This window comes from Octopus bimaculoides, chromosome 5 (assembly GCF_046866305.1).
Source record: "Octopus bimaculoides isolate indiv1 chromosome 5, ASM4686630v1, whole genome shotgun sequence".
NCBI classification, from domain to species: Eukaryota; Metazoa; Mollusca; class Cephalopoda; order Octopoda; family Octopodidae; genus Octopus; species Octopus bimaculoides.
The window spans coordinates 62278464-62300829 of NC_142932.1; the positions used below are offsets into that span (position 1 = coordinate 62278464).

The 22366-nt window shown below is 38.5% G+C and overlaps 1 protein-coding gene across 6 annotated transcripts in view; it reads left to right on the forward strand.

The window, feature by feature from the left end:
• LOC106872171 (uncharacterized) overlaps nt 1-22366 on the forward strand; it is a 59383-nt gene that overhangs the window by 5119 nt on the left and 31898 nt on the right. The window contains exon 1 of one of the 6 annotated variants that reach the window (XM_089352336.1): nt 7204-7255. The exons of the other annotated variants lie outside the window; for them this stretch is intronic. The gene's annotated coding sequence lies outside the window, so the exon portion shown is untranslated. Of the gene's footprint in view, nt 1-7203; nt 7256-22366 lie in introns of those variants that run through there. 6 annotated transcript variants of the gene reach the window in all.

The following is a 22366-nucleotide window of genomic DNA, read 5'->3' on the forward strand; positions in this document are numbered from 1 at the left end:
TCCGCACAGCTCGAAGTAAGGTGAAAAAAATCAAAATAAGCAACAGTATATCAAGAAGTGATGCAGTACAACCGTTTCAAGTGGTTCCATTTAATTGAACAATGCAATCATTACATCAATTTAAATGCAGAGCTATCATCAGCTGCACAAATAAATAGAATTTTAATCAGTTGGACACATTAATATAATTTTTCTCAAACACTTTAACAGAGCAAGAAGATGGAAGAAAGCCATGTTTTCAGTATTGTAGCTAAGAATAGACTACACTTCCAAGAAAGGAATGAAACCCACTGGGGTCATAGCTTGTAAAGGATTGTGGTTTGTTTCTAATTTATTTGTCTTTTTATCAACTACTAAATCTAAGACTAGAGTACTGTGTCTATTTGGAATGAAGGGCAAGAGTGAGTTGACAGCTCATGGCTAGGTATGTTCATAAATATTGTCAAGATATTAAGAGTAGTAAATTGGGTATAGAGTAACTCTGAACACCTCTAACTGCCCTCACTACGCCCATACCTACTACCTCCTCTTTTTGGGTTACCTTTATCTCTTCCTTACCTCAAATTTTAATACCCTGTCTCTTTAAATGTAGGTTATATATATTTCTTATTATTTGCTATAAATTCTTATTATTTTGTTTTCTTACTTGCATATCCTTACCTATTAACTTCTTATCCCTTATAAGTTGTTACTGTTCTTAAATTGAGATTTTTCAGCTACTTTGGTCAATGCGAGATGGTTATACTATATAAACGTATAAATATTTGTATATGTGTATATATGCATACATGTGCATAAGCTGACAAAGTTTGGTTTATGGTCCTTGATTGTAATTAAGGCTTCTTTCTTTGCAAGTGTCTCTACCCTATCCTCTATACCTACTTTAACCACTATATCCTTGGCCTCATAGATAATGCTCTCATAAGCTTGAGGGGGCTGCCCTCCTGTATATTTGTGCAATGTTATTAAGTAGCTGTGTATATGTATCGTCACATACTCTATATAGATTTTTAGTCTTATTAGGGAATAGAAGGGTCCTGTCAGAAGGTCTAAGTCTATAGATGTCTGCTCTAAATTGTTATCTTTCTTGTTTGTAAATAGATACATTTTAGCAACTTAAGTCTATGCGAGATGGTTATACTATATCCATATAAATATTTGTGTATGTGTGCACATAGATAAATATGTGTATCTGTACACATCTTTATTTTTTCTGATTCTTGGCTTATAATTAATATATAGATAGCATGTTTATCTTTTCAGTATTTCATAAGTAAATGCCCTGAGCAGTCTTTATAGAAACCACCTAATAAGTAAATAATTAAGTACATGAATGAATATTAAACTGACTCTATGTAATCTTTCCTTTTTAATGTTTATAATTGATATATACACACATTTTACCTATTTTGGTTATGATATCATTTTTGAAAATCTTAAATTCTGTTTTTATACAACATAACAATATTATTTATATACAATCATCCATAGTACCCCATGATAAAATTTCCTCTGTATTAGCATCATAGGTTTTATTAGCATCTTGCCCCTTTAACTGGTAATTAACATCATGATTTAGGGTCTTCCCCTATCCAGCCTCCTTTTATAGACAGTTGCTTTATACCCAGTTTACTACTCCTAATGTCTTGACAATATCTATGACCATACCTAGCCATGAGCTGACAAAGTTTGGTTTATGGTCCTTGATTGTAATTAAGGCTTCTTTCTTTGCAAGTGTCTCTACCCTGTCCTCTATACCTACTTTAACCACTATATCCTTGGCCTCATAGATAATGCTCTCATAAGCTTGAGGGGGCTGCCCTCCTGTATATTTGTGCAATGTTATTAAGTAGCTGTGCATATGTATCGTCACATACTCTATATAGATTTTTAGTCTTATTAGGGAATAGAAGGGTCCTGTCAGAAGGTCTAAGTCTATAGATGTCTGCTCTAAACTTACATTGGAAAGCATTTGAGGACTTATGGAATTTCAGGTGGGGTATAAAGTTCAAAAGGTTATTCTCAAAGGCCTCCAGTTCCTTAAACCTAGATGAGAACTTTCTGGATTTCAGCCCAAAGTGTTCAGTCTCCATAGATGGTTTTGGCTGGCTGAAGAAAAAGGCCTTCCATCTCATTCACCTAACCAAGTTGATCATCTTTTCCAGCAGCAGCCATGTATAGAGTTCATTCAATGGAGTTGGGATATTCTTTGTTGAATATCCTAGGTCATACAATTCCATGGTAACAGATGTATAATATCTGTGGTGTGTCTTTGGTGGCTATGTAGAGCACACCGTCAGGAAACAGCTATATGGTGCAAAATGCAGACAACCTATTGCAGTATACTCTGTAGTGTGTGGGAATGTGTATGTGTAAGCCGTATGAGAGTCCATAAGTCAGGAAAAAATGCACTCGTGTATCTATAGGCAGAGTAGGTATATTTGAAGTGTACAGTATTATATAAATAAATGAAAAGTTTCTTTATTCCTTTGGAACACAAAATCTCAAAAGGGGAATCGTTGTACAAGAGTACAACAACCCCCGGTGAGAATGGACTGGACCACTACATATAAATAGTAGTGGTCTGAGTAAGTGAGGTAGTTTGTGCTAGTTTCACAATTGGAGTTCAACATTCACAGTTCAAGTTAGCATGGTGGATGGCTGATTCTTAAAAGATTGTTGCTATGTTACATGTGATTAATGCCGTTTGTTTTGATTATTTTGTTATTACACTGTTGCAGTGTATTTGTTTATTCATAAGGATATAATACAGGTACAGTAAATACTAGAAATATACAAAAGAGACTCCATCAAATGCCAGGGGGATATTTAGAAGTAGTTGATAGCTTTCATTATCTAGGTGACCAAGTCAGCAGTGGAAGTAGCTGCTAGAATAAGAATAGGTTTTGCAAAGTTCAGAGAGCTTCTACCTTTGTTGCGAATGAAGGCCCTCTCCCTCAGAGTGAAAAACAGATTGTATGATGCCTGTGTGTGGGCAACCATGCTACACTGAAACAGGGCTCTGATAGCAGAGGACATGCAAAGGTTTGAAAGAAATGAATCTAGTATGCTCCACTGGATGTGCACTGTCAGTGTGCATGTACGACTGAGTGTTAATGTCTTGAGAGAAAAATTGGGCATAAGTGGCATTAGATGCATTGTGCATTGGAATGGTCATATGATGCATATGGATGAGGACAGCTGTGTAAAGATGTGCCAATCTCTAACTGTGGGGGAAAACCTGTGGAAGAGGTAGATCTGGAAGACATAGGATGAGGTGGTGAAACATGATCTTCAAACATGGGGTCTCATGGGGGTGATGACAAGTGGTTATGACCTTTGGTGATTTGCTGTGCTTGAAAAGACTTGTCAAGCCAAGTGAAATCATAGTTATGGCCAGTGCCAGTGACATGTAAAAGGACCTGTGCCAGTGATACATAAAAAGTGTTTGCAATGCTCTTGGAGTGGTTGGTGTTAGGAAAGGCATCCAGCCTTAGATACCAAGCCAAATTCAGACTTGATCTTGGTGCAGCTCTCCAGCTTATCAGTTCCAGTCAAGCCATCTAACCCATGCCAGCATGGAAAGCAGACATTAAATGAGGATGATGATGATGTCAAGTGGTGGTGAATGACAAACACAAAGACACATACACATAGATATGCATATATATATGACTGGTTTCTTTCAGTTTCCAACTACCAAATGCACTCACAAGGAGTGGAGGCATGTGACTTAGCGGTTATGGTGTTGGACATGATCATAAGAAGGTGGCACATTGTGTTCTTTAGCAAAACATTTCATTTCACGTAGCTCCAGTTCACTCAGCTGGCAAAAATGAGTAATTCTGAGATTGACCAGCATCTTGTCCAGGTGGGGAATCTAAATGCCATGGAAACTGGGAAACTGGCCCTTATGAGTGGCCATGACTCAAGAAGGTAACTTTACCTTTTTTCTTTTTTACTCACAAAATTTTGTCAGCCTGAACCTTTAGTAGAAGCCACTTGCTCAAGATTCCATGAAATGAGACTGAACCTGGAACCATATGGATTGGGGAGCAAACTTCTTACCATGCTACAAAGGTCTCAAAATTTCCAGTCACTGGTAATCATATATAACATTATTTTGTTCTTTTTACTAATTGCCAACATTTTATGAAGCAAATCATTTCTTATGGTTGGGAAATAATTAGTCTGAAAGAAATTCATGGAATGTTGGTTTCCCCACAAGAGAAAAGAGACAAAGTTGTTCTTATTGTCTGCATACAGAATTACTGTTTCCCAGGGATTATGCCTTGTGAAGATGTCTTATAGTAGCCAATATTTTAGTTTTAATTACAAAATTCATTAAAGTTTTGCCTAAACACTATAAAAATTTATCAGCTGAATTTAGTGATCGTTTGTTAAACTGGAATATATTATTTCAATTTAATATCTATAATAGGAATGAGTTCCTTGAGAGTTAAACTGGCTAAAATGAATATTCAGAGAAACATATTTTAAAAAACCAAAACACAAAGACCATTCTAATATTTCAAAATTTAATTCTTTAGTTCTACAGCTGTTTCTACAGTTAAAATACAAATATCACCATCCATATAACCATTACATAATGTAATATAGTGAAATACATAAATAATTTGAATGAGATGAGTAAAGCAATTCATCAGGAAATAAAATTGAAGAATGAAAATCAAAACACCTTTGCTATTTCAAATATGATTCAGAGAAACATACACACGCATGCATGCACTTGCACACACACACACACACACACACACACACACACACACAGAAGCTTCTAAGCAGTTTCAGTTTACCAGTTTTACTCCTATGACATTCATCATCTGTAAGATCTCTATCAGTGACTTATGGTCAGAGCAGCAACTGGTGCACCAAGCCATTATTGAAGTCATCCAAGAGTACAAAACAAAGTTTAGTAAGGACTGAGTTGATTACTGAGAGGTATTTGATAATTTACCACAGTCTTAGTAGTATACTATCAAATAAAGTGTTCGCACTGATAAAGCAGTTCCAGTACTAAACCTCTCATCCTTTCCATCAAAGAGAGAAGATGGAGAAACTGTCAAAGGACAAAGATCTTGAAATTAAAATAAGAAGGATGTGGGACATGAAAATAATAACTTGAAATGTAAACATGATAAAAAAAAATGGGGGGAAAAAGACATACAAACTCTATCAAGGCTCACATAACACACAGGCCAAACAAATTTTGCTAGGTGCAGCCTTAATCCTATACAAGACACTTTCAATACATACCACAGTACAATTCAAACAATACGTTCACCATATACAACACAATCAACATTTAACAAAATAGTACATTCCACATACCTGATACTGTTATAGCTACAACTTAAGTTCTACACAGTTGCCACCCATTTGTACAACTCAAACCATACATCCTACACAATCTCTATCCAACATTAAAACACTTAAAACTGCTGACAATAACAATGATAGCAAGAAGGAGGTGGAGGAGTTTTTTTAATTATTGATTTGAGGTAAATTGCTTGTAAGTTCACCAACCATAAATACAGATGTTATTTATTTATATATTTTATTTTTCCAAGAAACATTTGTGAAATAAAACATTAAATAGAAAAGAAAATTCTTGTATAATTGTTGTCAAAACTATTGTTGCAGATTAAGGTAAACCGGCAGATGGCACTTTACCAAAGAATTTCTGATTACTGTCAGAGAAAATCAGATTGATTGGTCAATAAGGTTCTTTGCCATGTACCAGAAAATACTTAGAATGCCAAAGCTGAGGCAATTATAAACCAAGACACTTAAAGAGAGTGAGTAGGGGTGCAGAAAAAGAGAATGTGAGATATGTATAAAAGAGCCTTTCAGGGTATAACTGTTCCAATCTGTTATATTCTGTCTTCCACAAAGTTCATTGAAAGTAGCAAGCTCAGAGATGGAGTACTGCCAAAATCATATTAATTATGAATGGAATGAGCAATTTGTAACTGACTTGATAATATCTAACTTTTCTTTCTAAGCTTGCTTTTACTGGCAAAGCCACACTGCCAGAAGATATTGTCCTGCAGGAAGTGCCATTCTTTATCATATAGTTGCTTCTTTTCTTAGTTCATTCTGTTTGGCACTGAAATTCCCTTTATCCTTCCATTATTTCCTGACTCTTTATAACTGCTAATCTACATTTATTCCACTTGCATTATTTTTACTAACCTTTGTTGCTCAATCTCAGCAGATTCATCAAGGCTGCATTGCCCTTGTCTTTAACTTCATTCTTTAGCACACACTCTCTCACTTAGTTTATCCATGTATTACGTACACATACATAATAGTCTTACTGTCTTGTTCACCTTTCTTACAAAGAAATGTAGGACCCATATTTTCAACCATTTCCCCTTCTTATTAACCTATTTCTCTCACATTCAGTGACTCTTTCTCTTTCCCATTTTCTTCATTTCTTTCTTATGCAGGTACTCTCTCTCTTTCTCTCTCTCTCTCTCTTTCTCTCTCTCTCTCTCTCTCTCTCTTTCTCTCTCTCTCTCTCTCTCTCTGGAACAATTTCATATATTAGAGATACAAAGATACCTCCCTTCTTAACCCCTTCTTTTATCTTGCTTTTTCTCTCCCTTTATCTATCTATATTCATCTCCCTCTTTGTACAAAGAATATCTTGTTAATATCTCATGACCAAACTAATTTGATTATAGTACACAATAACAATAAAGATTTCTTTATTAGCCACAAGGGCTCAAGGAAAAACAAAGGCAATAACAAAATGACAAGGATATAAAACAGAATGAGAGGTTTGCATAGGTTGTGTAAAAATAAAGCACTAGCAAAAATAATAAATAATGAGCAAGTGCCTCTCTAATCCATTTTCTTAGACTTCAGTAGCATATTCAAAGTAGGCCCATTCTCTTACCTAATGTTCACTATTCTTAGCCACCTTTCAACAAATTTACTGGGAGGAAGCACCTCTCTTTCTACTTTTACTTTCCTTTCAGATTGAACCTTGAAAAAGTTAATGAGAGTCTAGCTGCAAAAAGAAGTTTGCAGTCTTTTTAGTTTCATTCACCACACAGTCTTTGTTATATGGACTGTTAGATATGTAATTCGTCTGACGTTCCGTGTGTCACTGTGGTTCGTCTGAGTTCATTGTTTCATTGTTGTCATCTTGTGTGACTGTCGTAGTAAAAGGTCATTGATATATATATGGCTGACATGACTTTTGTTTATTCATAACGAACATTGGGTGAGTGCGTTCTTTGTATGTAATTGAATAATAAATGTAATAATTAAATTTGTATAACTCGTTGTGTTATCTCTACGAGTCTTCCAAGGGAAATACAACAGAGTTTATTGGCGTCGCCGGTAGGACCGATAGGATACATGCTTACTTTACCGTAAGATTATTCATCGTAATAACAATGGCTGAAAAACAGACAGTAGAACTTATTAAATTGTTTAGGGAACAAATGGACAAGCAAATGCAACAACATAAGAGAGATATGGACGCTCTGTTAAAACTGTTTGGTGCTCTACAAGTTGAAGGCGATTCTAGTGGCTATTTTTCAGCTGCTTCAACAACAGTGTCGATTCCACCATTTACTGCATTTGATTCAGCGACAGAACTATGGCCTGATTACTGGTCAAGATTCCGTACATTTGTGGCTGCTAATGCTGTACCTGAAAAACGCATGGCACAAGTGTTCCTGACCAATCAGATTGCTACTGTTTACAAGCAACTTGCTAATCTGGCTACTCAACAAAATCCGCCTAAAGATATCAACAACTTGACAATGGACGAAATCGTTGACTTCATGAAAGAACAGTTCGACCCAAAACTTTTCATTGTGAGAGAGCGTTTCAAGTTTTGGAGTGATATGCAGCGGAAGCCAGGCGAAACTCTCCAGGAGCTGGCAGCACGTATACGCCAGGATGCAGCTACCTGTGATTTTCCAGCGATCACCAACCCACAGGATGAAGCTCTGAGACAGAGATTCATATGTTCAGTCAATAATGAAGCGGTTCTGAAGGCGCTTTTTAAGATAAAAGACACAGAACTAGATTTTGCCCGTGCTGTCCAAGTTGCCATCGAGACGGAAGACGCAGCAAAGGTTGCAAAAGAAACTGTTTACGGTTCCAAAACCAAGCAGGTGTACAAGGTCCAACAGAACAAGAATAAGAGTCCTCAAAAGAAACATCAGCAGTCTTATTCCATAAACCAGGAGAAATGCTACCGATGTGGAAAGGCCCACAAAGCGACAGACTGTCCTTTCAGAGAAACCAAATGTCATTTTTGTGACAAAAAGGGACATTTGCAAGCGGTGTGTAGGAAAAAACATCAGCAACGCAATGGCCATTCACAAACTCCCATGAAAAGAATCACAAAAGCTGAGCTGGTCAAGGCGATCCTAGGTGAAGTTTCCCGAGACACTCACAGTTTAATTGCGCCAGTAACAATCCAGAACAGACTGTTCACAATGGAATTGGACACTGCTACTACAGGCAATTTTGTTTCCTTGTCAGTCTGGAAACAACTTGGAAGACCAAAGCTGCAAGATGTCAAGCATCGCTATGAATCTGCCAGCAAGCACGACCTGCCTGTTCTAGGAACTTTCATGGGCCAAACCAAGGATCCAACAACTGGTATGCAGGATCTTATACCTTACATAGTCACCAAGATCTCTGATCTTAATTTGCTGGTTCGGAATGCTATCCAGACTCTGGGAATTTCCGTGGACACTGTTCTAGGTTTGAAAAGCATAGACAGCCAAGCCAAGAGGGAAGGTGCAGAAGGGATATACCCAAAGACCTCAAGTGAGCCCTATGTTTCCCTGCAGCAAGATTGTCACAACATGTGTGATGAATTTCCAGATCTTTTCAAGCAAGAATTGGGATGTCTCAAAAATTTTGAACTGGAAGTGAAGTTCAAATCGGACGCAACACCAGTCTTTCACAAGGCACGTCCGGTCCCATTTGCTCTTTGTGATGACCTAGCCAAAGGTTACGAAGAAGGCATCGCCAAGGGAATATGGAAGCCAGTTCAGTTCAACGAATACGGAACGCCAGTGGTACCGATTCGTAAAGCACACGCTTCAAGCAACCTGAAGCCCAAACTACGGATTTGTGGTGACTACTCTGTGGGAATTAATGACCAACTTGCTGATCACCGTCATCCAATGCCACTCCCTGCTGAACTGATGCAGAAACTCGGAGGTGGATTCAGATATACAAAGATAGACCTTGCTGATGCCTATAATCAGATCAAGCTGGCTCCAGAGAGTCAACGCAGACTCGCACTCAACACTCACCGTGGAGTACTCCTGCAACAACGACTCCCTTTCGGAATCAAGTCAGCACCTGGTTACTTTCAGGAGATCATGGAAAACCTGACCCATGATCTACCTGGAGTGGCAGTCTTCCAGGATGACATGCTCGTCAGTGGGAAAAATGCAAACAGTCACCTAAACAACCTAAAGTGTCTGCTCACAAGTCTAAGCGACAATGGACTCAGATGTCGCCGTGAAAAGTGCCAGTTTGTACTACCCAGTGTAGAATACCTTGGACACATTTTGTCGGCTGAAGGGATCACGAAGGGATCCAAGGTCGAAGCAGTCTTAAAGATGCCATCTCCAACGAACGAATCAAGCTTGAAATCTTTCCTAGGTTCAGTTCAGTTTTATGGAAAGTTTATCCCAAACCTAGCCAGTATAGCAGAGCCACTCTATTGCCTTACGTAAAAGTCAACTATTTGGAAGTGGGGAGATGAGGAACAGTCAGTTTTTGATCACTTGAAAGATGTACTTTCAACGAGTCAAGTTCTGATACACTTCGATCCAAACAAAACTTTGGGACTGGCTTGCGACGCATCAAATGTTGGTATTGGAGCAGTCCTGTTTCACCGCTATCCTGATGGAAGCGAGCGCCCAATAGCCAATATGTCCAAGACTCTCACTTCTGCACAGCGTAACTACAGTCAAATTCAAAAGGAAGCCCTAGCTATCATATTTGGCTTGCAGAAGTTTTACCAGTATTTGTACGGTCGTCAATTCATACTCGTGACTGACCACAAGCCACTGACATCACTATTCAGTCCGAGGAAAGGGACGCCACTTCTTGCTGCTAACAGACTAGCACGATGGGCCCTGTGACTGAACCAGTTTGACTACACCATTGAATAGCGGAAATCAGCAGATCATGGCAATGCTGATGCCCTCAGTCGCTTGCCATTCGGTGATGACAACGCTTTTGACAGAAAGGAAAATGGTGAAGACATAGACATGGTGTGTGCCATCAAAGCTCTTAGTATTCAAGTCCAACCTGTGGATGCTAATCTCCTCCGTCAAGAGTCAGGGAAAGATCCAGTGATATCAACAGTGATGCGCTACGTCCGTGAAGGCTGGCCACCAAAGAACATGGAGATCAATGACGAAGTCAACAAGTTCCGTAAGTTATCAAACTCACTTAGTATCTGCCATGGATGCCTTATACATGGATCTAGAGTTGTGATTCCACTAGCTTGCAGCCAAAAGTCCTCAATCTTCTGCATCCTGGACACTTTGGCATGGAACGCATGAAACAACTAGCAAGAACTGCTGTTTATTGGCCTGATATCGATGCTGCTATAGAGATAGCCAGTCGACGATGTGATTCGTGTAACGAACATCAAAGGCAGCCATCTAAGCCTCCAGTTCACCCATGGATGTTACCAGAAAAGCCGTGGAGTCGCTTACACCTGGACCATGCAATAAATTTTATGGGTAGAGATTGACTGGTGATCACAGATGCTTATTCCAAGTACCCATGCATTCATCCTACTTCCTCCACGTCCTCCAAAGCCACTTTAAATCTGCTTGAGGAAGACTTTGCACACTTCAGATTTCCTCACACATTGGTCACCGATAACGCACCAACTTTTACATCTGAGGAGTTCCAGAGCTGGTGCAAAGAACGCGGGATCACACACCTGACAGGGGCACCTTACCACCCAGCTACCAGCGGAGCAGCGGAACGTTTGGTGTAGACCTTCAAACAAGCTCTGAGGAAGTCTTCTCTTCCGCCGACACGAGCACTTTAAGAATTCTTGATGCAGTACCGGAGAACACCGACATCCTGTGGATTCTCTCCAAGTGAACTTTTGAATCACCGGCAGATACGAACAAGGATTGATTCTCTGCTGCCATCGCCAGCACACATTGCTCAAGGCAAACAGTCTAAGGAAGCAGATAAGTCTCAGGTGACTCCAAGCTCGGCTGATGTCGCTAAAGTTACCAGGCAGTACAAGGCCGGAGATCCTGTGTATGCACTATACTATGGACCTCGCCGAGACAAAGATCCCCAGTGGGTACCAGCAATCATTAAGAAGTCATTGGGTACTCGCTGCTTTAACATGAAGGTCATACCTCATGGCCCGATGTGGAGACGACACTGGGAACAACTGCGACTGCGGTACACAACTGAGGAAGACAATGAACGTGGTGATGCAGAAAACACTGTATTTCAATTTGCAACAGATCACCCGATGGAGATCTCGGAAACTGTGCCACTAACTCAAAGACAAACCAGACCCAAGACCATGTTACCCATTCCAGAGTATGGACCAGACAACCCAAGACGGTCCAAGAGAACCCGTAAAACCCAAGAGAGACTTTGCTGTTGATACTTCTTGTGTAGCATCAATTTCAGTGGGGAGGTGTTATATGGACTGTTAGATATGTAATTCGTCTGACGTTCCGTGTGTCATGTGGTTCGTCTGAGTTCATTGTTTCATTGTTGTTGTCTTGTGTGACTGTCGTAGTAAAAGGTCATTGATATATATATGGCGGACATGACTTTTGTTTATTCATAACGAACATTGGATGAGTGCGTTCTTTGTATGTAATTGTCCATAAATGTAATAATTAAATTTGTATAACTCGTTGTGTTATCTCTGCGAGTCTTCCGAGGGAAATACAACAGTCTTCTTCACCATAGCCCAACAGGGAAATTCTCTGCTCTTCCTGGCCACAGGTGATAATTGCTGCAATGAACTCAGATGATAGCCAGATCCACCCTCTTCAACAAAACTCCACAAGTTCATACAGAATGAGTTCATTATTCTGCATGCATCTTGGACAGGCCCAGCTGATAACACTTCCATGCTAGTAGAGTTTGTCCCAAACTGGCAATGATCCCTGATAGCATTACCAGGTTAGGGATTTCTGGAAATTAACTATAGTTCCTTGGCCAGAAGTTCTCTGGAACAGATCAGCCAATTGATTCTCATTGATGCCTTCAGTTTCCTCAAGAACATTATCACCCTTCCCTACCACTAGTCCTTTATAGAATACATTACCCAACAAGTGGAGAGCTATGAGCACTTGACATCATTTCAGATGCAAGGTATGTAGTCTTATCTCTGCTTGACACGGGACTGCAGCTCCATCAAAAGTACATGCTGAGGAAAAATGTACCGTACAAAACAAAAACGTACCTTACAAAATGTGACCACACCTGTGCACCATTTAGGAATATATCAGAGCCTTAATGCATAACTGTGTTTTAGCAGCTACATGCTGAGCCCTCTGTTAAGAGGATGGTGACAGTAGATGGACATTTTGACCAATGAAACATGCCACTTTTACAAGAAGCACAAGTGCAAACACTCTACTCTGGTCTAGTGAAAACTAGGACATGATATAACAATCAGGCAGTTATATATAATGAAGGCAACAGTGGTGTTTGCCTCTTATGCCCCACTTTACATTTCTGGATGAGATTAGTCATCTTGCTCATTACCTGGTCCTAGTTCCTGTCCACCTGGAGTTTTGTACTGAACCAGACCTCAAGCATTTTAACAGGACCATATGTTCAATGCCCCACAGTGCTGTGTGATGGTATGGACTAACCTCTCCTAGTGCTGAAGTGCAAGCCCAATGATTTATCCCATTTAACTTTTGCTCTGCACAGTCCTGTATTCTTTTAGAGTAGTGCTGGCCACCTTATTTTCATGGCATTCACCTCTATGATAATGACATCATCCACATCTCAGTTCAAGTGAGATGCCCTTTGACAACTCCAGTTTCCACAGTAGTGATTCAAGAGTTAATACATACAGAAGAGATAAAAGAGGACACCATTGACAGACTGAGGATGCTGACTAAAATAGTTCCAGAAGAGGAATATGTATTGTGACCACTGACCCAACACTACTGTGAATTAACATCATCCAACTTCTGGCAGTTGCTTTGAGGATAGCCACCAAGTAATGATGGTCAACCTTATCAAAGCTTTTAATTGACTCCAGTTGTTCAGAGTCCCACTGAAGCCAGGTTTACCACTTATACTCTCTATGATGTATTGCATGAGGTGAAAGTTGTTATGGAAAAATCTGGTTGGGATAGCACATGCCTGCACTTTCCCAACCATATTCTCAGCAAGCCTGAACCTCTTTGGCCAAATTCTTAACCTCAGCAAGCGTGAATCTCTTTGGCCAAAATCTTAAACTATGCTTTTAGCAAAATTATGGACCAAAAATGATGTATTACATGCCTTCTCCAACAGCACCCGTGCTCCTTAGCTTACAGAACTGAAAATTTTCCTGTTCTGTTGCCTGTCACAGTAAACATCTACCAAAACAGTGGTGAATAAGCCTGTCATGCATGCATAAACCTCATAGGGGCAGACTACCAAACCAGCAAACCAGGCAATTTATACTTTGTACAACCACTTATCACATCCTGTGTCTCAACTACTGTTATCAGCTTTTCATGGCCCTCTGTATCCTCCATTAAAAGTCTTGGCAGGCTGTCAAAGTGAGTACTAAAGTCCATCCCTGTCTCTGTCTCACCACTCACTCCAAATTTTTGAGCAAAGTGCCACTGGAAAAACTGTACGTATCCACTTGGAATCAAGTTGCATGACCTAGTTGTGCTTAGATGCCATGCTCTGTATTTTCCACCTGGACCTATCAAATGACTTTTGCTTTTTCATGTCTTAGAGTGTGTGCCTTAACTCTGACAATGCAACTTTCTTCTTTTGCATTGAAGAAATGGTCAAGAGCTATTCTCTCCACCAGTGCAACAGTCACAATGTCCTTCTTAATTGCCTCATCTAATTTATTAATTCTTATCTTCAACTTCTGCAACAATATTTTTTCTAAAACCTACTTCTTCTACCCTAATTGCCCTCTTCAGAATATCCCACCGCTATTTGTTGACTATTGTCCCTGTCAACTATTGATAAATTAAAATGCTAATGTGGTCTATATAGGATTTATGCACTATGACAATGCATTCAGTTTGCAGTAGTTGAGTACTTTTTTAAAAGTTCTGTCTCTAACTGTGTAGATCACAAATTTATGGACTGTATAGTTGAAATTGAAATTGTGTGCATCCTACACTCTCTGTGTCTACTAACCTAATAAATATCATATTTAGATAAGATCTAGATGATTTGCTGTAGTTATTCCACATCCTCTGGCTTATTCAGAAATCTATTTAGTACCTGTCAGACTGTTGGAAACATCTGAGCATGTTTGCAAGGCTTCTCCTGTCAGCTATCTCCACACAATCTACTTGTGCCTCTAAAATGTGGTTCCAGTTGCCTACTAATACTAAAGAATGGGATGTACCCAGGAACACTTCCTGACACCTTAAGAAATCCAACCTTCCTGCATTGATCAGAGCATATATAGCTACTAGGTTGAAAGCACTGCCTTCACTAATGGACTAATGGATTATTCACTTTTTTCAATGTCCCTTAAGGAGAAGGAATAGGAGATATATCTTATCCTCAAGCTGAAAAACAGGTCCTAATATTTGTAATAGAGTGGACTCAGCTAAATGTATTAAAGAATCAGCCACAGGACAATAGATTAAGTCTTTCAATCAAATAACAACTAATTAATAAAACACACACCAAAACAATAAAAAAAAAATACAGAAATAGTAGTACATCCCGCTTAAGAAATAACATGTATCATCATTATCATTACAACCATCATTGTCATATGTAGGATAAGCAAGATGGCCATGGTAGCATCAATGACTTTTCGGACATCAGGAAGAAGTAATGGCTTGTCTTGAAGTTTAAACAACAGCAAGTATAAACTTAGTAATTCAGATTTGAAAGTATCATGATCAAATCACTTAGAAGTGTAAGTAGGTAAACAAACCTTAAACTGATTTTTCACTTTGTTGCATTTTATTCTTTATTTTGTCAACTCCATTATTGTAACCCTTTTTTTGGTATTATACTTGTAAAGAAATTTGTTTTTCTAGTCATTATTTTTATTGTTTCTTCCTAAACATTTTTCACTTCTTTATACTTATTTGTTTTTCCTTTTTGTCTCTTTTCCTTTATTTATTTATTTATTTGGAGGAGGAACTTTAGTTTCAAACTTTCATCAGAGAATGTGGAAAATCAACAATAAAGTAAAGGGTTGATGTGGAGAAAATAAAGCTTATATAAATACATTTTTGTGTGTGCATGCGTGCGTGTGTCTACTGCTTGCTCTTGTGATCATTTCAGGGGAAATTTCTTTTTGCCTATGTCTGAAGTATGTTGTGTTTTCTAACACTATGCATCTTTAACACTTTAGCACTTAAACCAGCCATATCTATCCAAAATATTCTACCTTTTTTATGTTCAAATTGGCCAAATCCAGCTTCTCACACCTACCCTACAATGTCAGACCAAAATTTTAACTACCGTATCATTAGAATCTCAAAACTATAAGATAATGCATTATTAATTAAAAACAATGTGAATAAATAAGAATTACATTTAACAGAGTAATCTGATTGAATGGAGTTTTTCTTGGACAATGAACCGCAGCTTCTGGCATTTAAACAACACATGTACATTAACTTTGTGGTATTGATAATATTTACACTATAGAACTGCTTCTATTGCATAATCTGAATCTTTATATACATGCATGTATGTATGAGCAATAATATGTCTATGTATTTGTTATGCATTTTTTTTCTTTTACTATATTTTACCTCCTGTCAGGATTTTGTTCTGTTTAATAGGCAGACTATTTTTTTTTAATATATGCACTCACACTAGTGCCACATAAAAAGCCATCCATGTTGGTGCCAGTGCCACATGATAAGCACCCAGTACACTCTGTAAAATGGTTAGCAGTACTTCATTTTTGTAAGCCTGGTACTTATCATATCAGTCTCTTTTGCTAAGCCATTAAGTTACAGGGACATAAACACACCAACACTGGTTGTCTAATGTGGTGGGGGAAAACACTAACACAAAGACACATACACACATAGATATAAATAGATATATAGGTAAATTTATTTACATATATATATATATATATATATATATATATATATATCATTATCATCATCATCATCATCATTTAACGTCTGTTGCCCATGCTGACATGAGTTAGACAGTTTAACCAGGGCTGGTAAGCTGGAAAGCTGCACCAGACTCCAGTCTGATTTGGCATGGTTTGCTATGGCTGGGTGCCATTCCTAATGCCAACCACTCCAAGAGTTAAATGGGTGCTTTTACATGCCACCAGCATGGGTGCCATTTGCATGACACTGGTATCTGCTACGACTGTGATTTTACTTGGCTTGATGGGTCTTCTTCTCAAGCACAACATAATGCCAAAGGTCTCAGTCATTGCCTCCACGAGGCCCAACACTCGAAAGGAACTTGGCCACTTTGCCTCCGTGAGGTCCAATGCTCAAAAGGAACTCAGCCACTTTGCCTCCATGAGGCCCAATGCTCGAACGGTGCACTTTACGTGCCACCAGCATGGGTGCCAATTACTTGATTTACAGATTAGGACTAGGTATGAATTCCATACTGTACACAATGTAGACTATGAACATACAAGAGATGTTGTGGACTCACCAGCAGACTATCAGAAAATGTAAGCTTCATATGTGGTAGGAGCACTAGAGCAGGTCATACAAGCACATCGGAAATGGAGTCTCTTAAATGCTCAGATAGCTCACTACAAGCAGTCAATAGGTTTTGTTACCTAGGAAATATAATTAACAAGGGAGGTGATTGCTCTAAAAGTATAGCAGCTTGAGCAAGAACTGGTTAGAGAAAATTCAAGGAGCTGCTACCACTGCTAATAACAATGATCTTTTCCATAAGAGTGAAGGGCAGACTGTGTGATGCTTATTTTTAGAACTACAAAGCTAAACGGTAGTGAGACATGGGCCTTGAATGCAGAGAATCTGAGAAAACTAGAAAGAAATGAAATAAGCATGTTCTTGCAGGATGTGCAACATGAGTGTGCATGAAAGAATTAATACAAAAGTTCTGAATAAAAAACTGAATATTAGAGGAATCACTTGTTTGAGCAAGAAAGAAGACTGCACTGGTATGGATGCATAATGCATATGGATGAGGGCAGCTGTATAAAATAGTGCAAATTGCTAATTGTGTCTGGAACTTGCAGAAGAGGGAGATTCAGGAAGACATGGGATGAAGTGGTTAAGACTGACCTTAGGACCCTGAGTTTCACAAAGGACTGAGATCTCTGGTAATGAGGTCCTTAAAAAGATGCACCCTCATCATCAAAACTGTATTCTGGAAGTGCTTTGCATTGTACCTTTTACCCACATTACAGTGACTCGTCTTCCCTCCAATAATTAGACCTGCCTCTTCTCCCTACCCCTGACTCCTGCAGACTGCTAACTCTGTCATCTCTCTCTTGTGTCCTCCCCACCAATGACTATATCATCTTTACTACTCCTGCTGCTACCCATTCTGACAGTATGTCTCCCATCCTCATCCACCATCTCCTCATATTCCTTTCCATACAATCTTGCAAACACATTCTTCAACTCACCTTATGCCTTTGGGGTCATCTAGGCACCTCATCACCACTATCTCTTGCAACTCCTACTGTTCATTTTCTCTTACTCTTTCCTTCCCTTACTAGATGTGAGTAACCATACAGATCCTCTACAAGAACATGCAGTACACCCACACACACTCACCCACTGTCTTCTCATGGTTCAATCCCATGTCCATTAGCATAAATTTGACCACCACTTCTCACCCCATAAAGCTTCCATGAGTTGTATGGTGACCTCAGTGGTGAGGGTGGCATGAAAAAAGCACACAGTCTACTCTCTAAAGTGGTTGGCATTAGGAAGGGCATCCAGCCATTAAAACCAAGCCAAAACAAACGTTGGAGCATGATGCAGTTCTGTTGTTATGATTTACACATATCAAGGCTGGTCGACCAGGCCTATGACCAAGGACATTTCAGCTGACCATCCCAGCCATTAATATACCTACGACTACATTATCCAATGTATTTTTCCCTTTTCATAATGGAGATGTGATTTGGTTGACATGAAAATTTCTAGCATTTAAGTAATCATGTAGAGGTTCTCTTCTTGCCTCGTTTACTGCAGCTGTATCCGAGACACATGCTCATTATTTTAATGTGTGTCAGTCTTACTGGTGTATTTGTAGAGGGTCAGCAACTATTCAGAGCCAAAGTTATTTTCTGATCCTGAAAATAATATCTAATTTTGGGGATACAGTTTTAACAATAGCAAAATTCCAGTTGCTACCTATTACTAAACAGGTATTTGTATTTCTGTAAATTGATATTCCACAAACAATACTTTACATCTTACAAAATACATTTGACTGATATCCTGTGATAGGGTATTTAATTTTCTTTTTGTCTTTTAGCAAAAAGAAAATGAAATGCTTTCCACTGTGTTGGAATTTCTGTGCATTCTATTTCATTTCTTGTTCTCTATTTCTAGAGATTTTTCTTTTCTTGTTCTGTTTTTATTTCCTAGTAAAGTGCTTTCCAGATAACTCCATCTCAAAATTTCTTCTTATATTACTTCATTTGACAATCAATCATTTGCAACAATGACATGACCTTTAACTCTTTTGTAATCTATCATATCACAATCTTGCATTTTGTAAGCAATTCCCCAGAATAACAGCATCAATCAATACTGATCTCAGGTACATTAAACACTGGAGATCACACTGCAAATGAGGTATTGAACTTGGAAACAAGAATGTCTTGGGTTTATTTAAACTCTGAATCAGCTGCAATGCTCTTCAATAAAAATATTAGAATTAATAATGTTGTAACATTTTCCCTGATAATTTCATAAAATGAGAAGTGCAGGATTTAAAAAATTTTAAACATTTCCAAGATTCACCACTTTAAGGAGTTGATATAAATCCAGACTACAGAACACTTCCTTTTGTGTTTCTCATCACTTTAGTCATCATTCTATTTTGTGTGTTTTATTTCTTTGTTTTCTTCTGAATGTTTCTCTTTCTATGTTCACCTTGTGTTTTTCTCTGAGTTTCTTCCTCTTCTACTTTCTTCTTCTTTCTCCTCTGAGTTTCTTCCCCTTCCGCTTGTCATTCTTCTTCTCCCCCCCACCACCATCATCACCATCACTACCATCATCATCATCATCATTTATATTCCCTTGTTCCTTGTTTTGTTTTATCATCATATTTTTGGAAGAAAATGAAATGCATCTAGATCTGTAAAAAGTTTTACAAAATTTGGGTAAATTAAATTTATTCTGAAATTCCTGTCCAGTTTAAATGATCCTTAGTTGTGAATAATTTCTGTCAATCTAAATTTATAGTTAAGAGCTTTCACAGATCACAATTTGTTACCAATAAAAAAGACTTTTAATTAGATTTGAATCAAATGTACAATACAACAGCAATTAACAATCTGGTTCAAACATGCCATAACGTAAAGTATGAATATGTACATCATAGTTTTGATTCATACTGTTTTACATGCACATGATAATTTATTATTGATTATGTATCAACAAATAATTTGTTTACTGAATTCTATAAACAAAAAGCACCATTCTTCATTATATCATTAATCTAGAGGTTAGCTTTGACTGAGAAGTTACAACTAGACTGAAATATCAGTGTCTCAAAGTGCCCCTACATCAAGTGTGTTGTTAATACACATTAACTGAAAGAAGGTGTTCTCTGAAGGTTAAATACAACAGCAATAAATATATTCATGTCCAAATCTGTAATATATTATCATTTTGATTCTAACTGATTTATGGGCACATGATAATTTATTAGTTGTTATTTATATTATTGGTTTACTTATGGTAATGGTGGTAGTGCTAGTGTTAAAAGTGATCCTCTGATATCTGTTCTCGCACTAATACTGGTAGTAGTACTAACTTGTAGTACTGGTTGTAGTGGTAGTGGTAGGGAAATATTGCTACTAGTAATAATAGTGGTACTTGTAGTTACAGTCAGCCAACAGTTTATCATACTTTTAAAATAAAGATATCAAATCCAATTTGGACAATTTTGGTCGTCAATATTATCAAAATTTTAATGTTGAATTAAATATGTCTTGTATGATTTTTTTGCAAACAACTTGCAGATTCAAATGCCACCAGTTGAAAGCTCCTCATACTTGATTCTAGCAAGTTTGTGGGATCATCAGGAGAGAATGTATGCCATTTTGGGGCCTACCTCTCAACAGCATCATTGCACACCAGCTTTCTTCACTGAAACAAGACCCCACTTGCTAGATCAACTGGTTATCAGATTTAGCTCAATATTCTTCTAGCCATTGCTCATTGTTTCTTTTTAACCAAATCCAGTGGCTTCTCTTCTCCACTGTAGCTTGGATATCACTCATAGTGGTATTTGCTTGAAAATATCTACTCCTACTCTATGAAGGTCTCTCAGGTGTTTTGGCAAGATATTAAATAGCTATGGGCCCTTGAATTCCAAGTTATTGCAGTACATGGTCTCACTCTAAACAGGATGGTTGAGGCCTTTGGAATAGTACAGTGAATCCAGTTTGAGGGCTGGTATAGTTCTCAGTGCCAAAGTTTGGTGCCAACTCCTGCAGGATCTTCCATATGTATATCACTGCATATCTTTCCCATCTTCGCTCCAGAGAGTAGGGTTGTAGCTCTTTCAGACTCTGCCAGTAGCTCAGCTGTTCCATTCACACAATTTTCCTGGTGTAGCACCACTGAACTGCCCCAAGTTCCACTACCTAATTTGACACTGTGGGTTGACCGCAGTTGAAAGCAGTAGTCCAGATAGCTAAGGACGAATATCCTCCATAGAACCAGCATAGTTACCTTCGTTACCTGTTCAGAAAGTTCTCAGAATCCAGGTAGCCATTCCCCTGCACATGGCCACCATCTTGGTGATATGCATGTGAAACGAAGTGTTGTTGCTCATGTCAACCCCCATCTCACACTGTACTTGACTCTGATATTGCCACTTCTTTGGTTCTAAATATCTTTGTTGTGGCAAGATAGCAAGCACAAGCTCACTGATAGTGGGCTGCTTGGAATTTTCCTGCATTAAATCACGTTGTTTTCTTCAGCCTATTTGTATACATGGCATCTAGGTTTTTCTGTAAGAGATTAGCATTTAGAGGTACCCTGACTGCTTGTACTCCTTTTGTGTCATTGGCATAGCTAGTAAGTGCGGCTGTCTGTATAACCAATAGCATATCTGAAAGAGCCACCATAAACAGCAGCAGCCCCAAGACAGTTCTCTGAGATACTCCACTCACTGTTACTATCTCCATGGAGCGGGCCCCATTGCCTGCTACAGCTTGGTTTCTGTTTTTAATAAGTCAAGTAACCACTCTCCCAGTTTTCCAACTCTTCATAACTTTTGACATATCATTATATGATCAACCTTATCAAAGGTGTTTGTAAAATCAAGATATATCGTATCCATGTTTGAATGATTCTTTAGATGCTTCAATCCCAGTTGTAATGCTGCAGAAGCTGTTAGGTAGCTTTTTCCTGAGATAAAGCCATGTTAGTTGTCAGGGAGCAAGTCATTATCTTCTGGATACGTGATCAGCTTCCTCCTAACAATGCATTCCATGACTTTGCAGACATGTGAGGTTAGAGAGATAGGCCTATAATTTTCAGCATCTGCTCTACTACCTCCTTTTTCCTTTAACTTTCTGGGAAGTTACCCAGTTGCAAGGAAGCCTTGGAAGAGGATCTGTTGTGGCCTTGCTAGAGCCTCTTTGCATTTCTTTTTTGCCACATACAAAAACTATCTTCCCAGTTAGCGTCCCTTTGATATTGCTGCACCTCTTATGTATCCATAGCTTACACTGGGTACATTTTATGGAGTTTCTACCTATGCCTTTTCTACAGATTGAGCAGGGCCATCTACCTGAAGGGATTTGTTGTAGTTTGTCTACCTTCCTACTTATTAAGACTTTGGTTTTAACTAGGTTGACTCTAAGGCCCTTCGATTTTAATCCTTGCTTCCACACCTGAAACTTTGCCTCTAGTTCTGATAGTGACTCAGCAATTAGAGGACGGTCATCAGTATAGAGGAGCTCCCAGGGGCA